General features: G+C 49.4%; 1 long non-coding RNA gene across 1 annotated transcript; it reads right to left on the reverse strand.

The window, feature by feature from the left end:
- Nucleotides 1-1477: 1477 nt before the first annotated feature.
- Nucleotides 1478-4940, reverse strand: LOC139830599 (uncharacterized). The gene is made up of 3 exons (XR_011743347.1): nt 4122-4940; nt 3761-4033; nt 1478-3115 (listed from the first exon to the last, which is right to left on the reverse strand). It is a non-coding gene; the product is annotated as an uncharacterized lncRNA (long non-coding RNA).
- Between the last annotated feature and the right edge of the window lie 2560 nt (nt 4941-7500).

Genomic DNA, 7500 nt, shown 5'->3' on the forward strand with positions numbered 1-7500 from the left:
ATGTCATTTTATGTGAAATAAAATGTCGCGGAAGGTTCTATGGAAGGTTCTAGAAGGTTCTAGAAAAGTCCGGAAGAAACCACCAAGGAAGGTGGAGTCCACAAGGGACTCCACCTCCATGGCCGGCCAGCCCTAGTGGGGGTGGAGTCCCAAGTGGACTCCACCATAGGGGGCCGGCCACCCCCCACATGGGAGGTGGGAATCCCACCTTTGGGTGGGAGTCCTAGTTGGGCTAGGTTTCCCCCCTCCTATGGAAGGTTTTGGTTTCGGGTCTTATTCGAAGACTTGGACACCAACACTTGGGATCCACCTATATAATGAGGGGCCAAGGGAGGGGGCCGGCCACCCCAAGACCATAGCTTGGCCGCCCCCCTTGAGTGGCCGGCCACCCCCTCCCAAACCCTAGCTTTGCTCCTCCACTTCATATTTCCCGCGTAGCTTAGCGAAGCTCCGCCGGACTTCTACACCGCCACCGACACCACGCCGTCGTGCTGTCGGATTCAAGAGGAGCTACTACTTCCGCTGCCCGCTGGAACGGGGAGGTGGACGTCATCTTCATCAACAACCGAACGTGTGACCGAGTACGGAGGTGCTGCCCGTTCGTGGCGCCGGAACCGATCGTGATCAAGATCTTCTACGCGCTTTTGCAAGCGGCAAGTGATCGTCTACCGCAGCAACAAGAGCCTCCTCTTGTAGGCTTTGGAATCTCTTCAAGGGTGAGACTCGATACCCTCTCGTTGCTACCGTCTTCTAGATTGCATCTTGGCTTGGATTGCGTGTTCGCGGTAGGAAAATTTTTGTTTTCTATGCAACGTTATCCTACAAGAAGTCCATGTGGTATTTGCAAAATGTCCAGAAGTTTGAAATCCTCAAATGGTTTTGAAAACAGCAAAGGTTTTTGAATACAAATTTTAAAACAGAAGTTTGAAAAAGAGAGAGAAGAGAAACCCTCTCTATTTGGGCAGCAGCCCAACTCCTCCTCTCCTTTCCCCTCCTTTCGTGCAGCCCAACAAGCCCACCTGCAGCCCAGCCAGCAGCCCATCCTAGCCCGACTAAACCTCTAGGGGGTTGTGTGCAAAATTGCAGGTCATCTTCCACCTCTCGTTCGGCAAGCAGCTCGGTGGCGCGTCCTCCTCGCTCGCCGGCGCCAAGATTCGAGCCGCCGCCCCCAAACGCCTACAAATAGCCCCGCGCCGCCGCCACGGAACCCTAGCCACCCACATCACCTTCTTCCCCTCGTTCTCGCGTCCGGAAAACCCTAATAGGGTTGCAGTAGCTCCGGCCGCCACCTTTCCCCGTCGCCTCCGGCCATCTGTGACGCCCCAGAACCGGTACCATGAGGATCCCAGCGAATCCGCCGAAATCCGCACGATATCGATTTTAGGAGACGCACCACCAAGCGCCTCGTACACGCCGAAGCATGCACGCGATGCGGGTGGAATCAATCACGAGCGGTAACATTACAACAGGATTACAATAGAGCCCACAAGATACAGATATATTACAACAACGACTCCAACGAGTCAAGATACAAATAGATACATACAAAGATCCAAATCATACAGGAGATCAAATGTATCCGAGTACGGACAAGATACAAATTGGACTAAGAGTCCTGAAGATAAACGATGGCGTCCATAACCCTGCCCAGGCCAAGCCGGAAGGGTAACCTTGCTAGCGTCGCCTTCATCGAACATATCTTCATACCTGCCCGGTTATATCCCGTAGAAGCAGCAATAAGTACGGGTTCGTACTTAACAAGACTTCAAGACGTATAAGCATTCGTCAACCAGTCGTCCTTTGTACTTGAGGCACGCAGGGGACTTAGAGGACGCAAGAGGAACGTCATAGGCAATATGGTGGGGTTAAGCGGCAGCGCGCAAGCACTAAAAACCTATAGAGACACTCTACAACATTCGTCTAACAGAGAAGGGGAGAGAGCGCATAAACTAACAGTTCTATACTCTGCAAACATAACACAGCCAATGCGTTCCCCCCTCGCAAGGAAGTACTTTCAAGGGCACTCACACGGTTGACAAGTTTTAACCAGTTATTATTTAAGTTGTGCTAACTTACTACGCAAGTTATTAGTATGGAAACAACAGGTGTAAGTTGTCTATGGTCGAGTCATACAGCTCCAAGTCGTCCATAACCGCGGACACGGCTTATCGATAAGATTTTACCCTGCAGGGGTGCCCAAATGTGCCCACACGCACGATCAACCCACTTGCGACAGGTGGACATCACGACTCGCACTCTCCTTCACGACAACAATATCCAGGAAGCCACCTAACCAAGTTGAACCCGTATCGAAGTCCGGCCGTATCTCCGAAGCGGACCTAGCTGTTTGCGACAGCGTACTAGGTGGTTTAAACACACACTGGGGCGATAAACCACTTCGCAGCGGCTCCGCGACCTATACGTGCATACCAGAAACAAGGGATACAAGGCACCCAGGGGCTTCCCAAAATAAATAAGTAACAGGCTGGCATGCACGCAAACGACAAATGGTAAAACATTGCAAACTAGTTGTGGCAACTGGACAAAGCTGTAGATTCCGGCAGTGGTCGAGGGGAGACCCAGAAACATACCCACGTGTGGTTAGAGCGCTCAGTCTCGGAACAGATAACAAGCACTCGGGGTCCTAAGCTTTAAAGAAACACAAGTGAGCCGTCACAAAACGATCAGCTGACCCACCGATGCCTCCGCTTAACAATTATTAACAAGTAACCATGATACCCTCAACAGATATAACCATAAACCATGTGTCATGTTCCCCAACAGATAACCCGATAAGGTAGCATAACGGTATCAAGATAACACAACACTAGCATGCACTACGACTCGCAAGGCAGACCCGATAACCAAACAATAGCCGTAGGAGGTGATGGTGGCAATATAGGCTGCTTGAGGTAACAAGTGGAAGGGACACGTGACAAGAACGCAACTTAAGGATAGCATGAGGGAGAAGGCAAAATAAAATAGGTGAGCGACTTCTGCAGGGGCAGAAGTATAGGGGAAAATGCTTGCCTGTTAAAGCTTGCCGAGAAACGTCCGGAGAACTTGTCGTATCTCACCACACCACTTCGTGATCCTATCCGGGAAGAAGCAAATGCTGGAACACACAACGTATGCAAGTCTTACTACTACGGATAAGAAGATCCAGCATGTTTATGATGATATGCATGACATGGCATAGATGGTGCAATGCATCTTATCCAATTTAATCGGAGTCGGAACCCCGAACAAACAATTAGGTTGGAGTTGCATATCTACCGTCAAAGTTAAGGGTGGATTAGCATGGCAAGAACATGGCAGGGGTGAGCTACTTCAATATTAAACGGAGCGGGGAAAACCACGTCGGTGTTCCGAAATACTTCGCATATATGTTAGGTGAACATGCACGACTATCAATGCGCGACATGATGCGAGATGCTAACAGATGAATGAATGGCATATCCAGATTCCTCATATTTTTCTGATCAATTTTCATATATAACACTTTTAATTTGGAGTTACTAATTAAAAGTTATTAGCAATACAGTTTGTAGTATTTAAAATATAGTAAACAGATTTATTTTAAATAGAAAAGGACTCGAAAACAATTTTGAATTAGGGGGGAGGACCCCGGGTTAGTTTACAGGAGTTGCGGGGGTTATGCGGTAAAGGGCATGGAACAGGGGCTGCGGGTTGATAAAACAAAATAGGCGGGGCCCGGATGCAAAGCTGAAGGGATCTGGATCAGGAGGAGATATCTCACCGGGCGGGTGGCTAGCCAGAGAGGATGACGGGTGGGGCCAGGGGGTCGACGTGGCGGATGACGTGGCGAAGCATGTGCAGCACGCACGGAAGATGTTCGATGCCTTGCGCGTTCCAGAGAACGTGGTCACCGGCGGTGGTGCGGACGCGCGCGGGCGACTGGAGGCGTTCCAGGACGCGCAAGCTGGTGCATAGGAAGCGCCTCGTCGGCGCGAACCATGGGGTGGTGGCGCCGTTGTCGGGGACCACCGGAGAACTCGCCGGCGGTGACCATCTGCAGCGGAACGGCGGCATCAACGTCGGCAACAGCAGCGAGAGGCGGAACGAGGCGTGGAGGAGGTCAAGGAGACGTGGTATGTTACCAGGAGGACGACGGCGAGGTCGGTTTGGCCGGAGGAGGTCGGGGTCGGTCGGAATCGGAGAAGAAACGCGGCGGCCGAGGTTGGGGAAAAACGACCGTGTCGTCGATTCGAGGCGCGCGATGACGATTCGTTGGACTAGGATGATCAGCGAGACGAGGCGGTCCTCCTGGTGCTCTCGGCATGGCGAGGGGTGGCCGAAATCGATGGGGAGAAGGCGACGATGGCGCGGTGGTTCACGGTGGTGTTACAGAGAGAGGAATAGAAAAAAAGGGAGGAGAAGAGGGTGGCGGCGGCTCAAGGGTGGAGAGGAGATGGAGCTAGGGTTTGGAGAGGGATAAGAAGAGGGGAGGGAGCAGGTGGAGGTGGGGCAAGGCGCGGTGGTGGAGGACCAGAGCACTCACGCTCCTTTCGTGCTAGAAGACGACGAGGAAAAAGGAGACTCGGTCTCCTGACGAAAAGGTACGGGCCAGGAGGTGGGTTGGGCCAAAAGAGAGAGAGGGGAAGGTGGGCCGGACGGGGAGGAAAAGGGAGAAGGGCCAGGGATGGGCTGCTGGGTTAGAGGGGTTAGGATTTGCAAACCTTTTTCTGTTTTTATTTAAACCTTTTAAAATCAAACTCCTTTTCAGTTTTAAACTTGAAACAGGGATGAGATAAAGAATCAAAACTAGTTTTAAAATATTTACTTTATTTGTAATCAAAGCAAAGCACATGTATATTCAAGAATTTATTTGTTGGAAAGAACTTAATTATAAAATAAGAAATATGAGAGGGAAGAATAGAGAAGGGTTTTATTTAAAATAATAGACAAGAGATGGTTGTAAAATAATTTTATTTTGTTGAAAAACATGGATGACATGATGCATGATTCATGATGATGCATAAAAGAAAAACACAAATAAATCTAATATGGGATACTACCCGGGGCCGTTACAATCGACACCACTAACAAGGGATCGCGCCCCGAGATCCCACGTCCAGGTACGGGGGAGAGAGGTGAACTATCGGATCTTTTTGTACCATGTTGACAAACACCCGACCTTGGCGTGGAACCTTCTTCTGGCGAAGTGTTGATCTTCTTGACACTACTAACAAGAATGCTTCCTTAATGTTGATCGGTCGACACCACTAACAAGAATTGTTGCTCCGTGTTGATGATGAGATGCTTCCGGCGAAATTCATCAAAGATCGGTCCTACTAGGTTAAAGGCAAAGATCGTTCAACCCACGTGGAAACCTAAGACTCGGAAAAACTCAGATAAGGAAGAAGACTCAAAACTCGCATAGGTAAGAGGAGAAAGAATATAGGTAAGGAGAAAATCAGAGCTAATCAGATCTATCCAACGAATTTTAGAAAATAGGTTTTGACACGCTAAACTTAACGACCGTTGGCAAGGTTATCCTAAAGGCTGGACTAGTGGGGTACCGTCAACCTGATGCTCTGATACCAACTTGTGACGCCCCAGAACCGGTACCATGAGGATCCCAGCGAATCCGCCGAAATCCGCACGATATCGATTTTAGGAGACGCACCACCAAGCGCCTCGTACACGCCGAAGCATGCACGCGATGCGGGTGGAATCAATCACGAGCGGTAACATTACAACAGGATTACAATAGAGCCCACAAGATACAGATATATTACAACAACGACTCCAACGAGTCAAGATACAAATAGATACATACAAAGATCCAAATCATACAGGAGATCAAATGTATCCGAGTACGGACAAGATACAAATTGGACTAAGAGTCCTGAAGATAAACGATGGCGTCCATAACCCTGCCCAGGCCAAGCCGGAAGGGTAACCTTGCTAGCGTCGCCTTCATCGAACATATCTTCATACCTGCCCGGTTATATCCCGTAGAAGCAGCAATAAGTACGGGTTCGTACTTAACAAGACTTCAAGACGTATAAGCATTCGTCAACCAGTCGTCCTTTGTACTTGAGGCACGCAGGGGACTTAGAGGACGCAAGAGGAACGTCATAGGCAATATGGTGGGGTTAAGCGGCAGCGCGCAAGCACTAAAAACCTATAGAGACACTCTACAACATTCGTCTAACAGAGAAGGGGAGAGAGCGCATAAACTAACAGTTCTATACTCTGCAAACATAACACAGCCGATGCGTTCCCCCCTCGCAAGGAAGTACTTTCAAGGGCACTCACACGGTTGACAAGTTTTAACCAGTTATTATTTAAGTTGTGCTAACTTACTACGCAAGTTATTAGTATGGAAACAACAGGTGTAAGTTGTCTATGGTCGAGTCATACAGCTCCAAGTCGTCCATAACCGCGGACACGGCTTATCGATAAGATTTTACCCTGCAGGGGTGCCCAAATGTGCCCACACGCACGATCAACCCACTTGCGACAGGTGGACATCACGACTCGCACTCTCCTTCACGACAACAATATCCAGGAAGCCACCTAACCAAGTTGAACCCGTATCGAAGTCCGGCCGTATCTCCGAAGCGGACCTAGCTGTTTGCGACAGCGTACTAGGTGGTTTAAACACACACTGGGGCGATAAACCACTTCGCAGCGGCTCCGCGACCTATACGTGCATACCAGAAACAAGGGATACAAGGCACCCAGGGGCTTCCCAAAATAAATAAGTAACAGGCTGGCATGCACGCAAACGACAAATGGTAAAACATTGCAAACTAGTTGTGGCAACTGGACAAAGCTGTAGATTCCGGCAGTGGTCGAGGGGAGACCCAGAAACATACCCACGTGTGGTTAGAGCGCTCAGTCTCGGAACAGATAACAAGCACTCGGGGTCCTAAGCTTTGAAGAAACACAAGTGAGCCGTCACAAAACGATCAGCTGACCCACCGATGCCTCCGCTTAACAATTATTAACAAGTAACCATGATACCCTCAACAGATATAACCATAAACCATGTGTCATGTTCCCCAACAGATAACCCGATAAGGTAGCATAACGGTATCAAGATAACACAACACTAGCATGCACTACGACTCGCAAGGCAGACCCGATAACCAAACAATAGCCGTAGGAGGTGATGGTGGCAATATAGGCTGCTTGAGGTAACAAGTGGAAGGGACACGTGACAAGAACGCAACTTAAGGATAGCATGAGGGAGAAGGCAAAATAAAATAGGTGAGCGACTTCTGCAGGGGCAGAAGTATAGGGGAAAATGCTTGCCTGTTAAAGCTTGCCGAGAAACGTCCGGAGAACTTGTCGTATCTCACCACACCACTTCGTGATCCTATCCGGGAAGAAGCAAATGCTGGAACACACAACGTATGCAAGTCTTACTACTACGGATAAGAAGATCCAGCATGTTTATGATGATATGCATGACATGGCATAGATGGTGCAATGCATCTTATCCAATTTAATCGGAGTCGGAACCCC

The sequence above is a fragment of the Lolium perenne genome, chromosome 4 (genome assembly GCF_019359855.2).
Source record: "Lolium perenne isolate Kyuss_39 chromosome 4, Kyuss_2.0, whole genome shotgun sequence".
In the NCBI taxonomy this organism is placed as follows: Eukaryota; Viridiplantae; Streptophyta; class Magnoliopsida; order Poales; family Poaceae; genus Lolium; species Lolium perenne.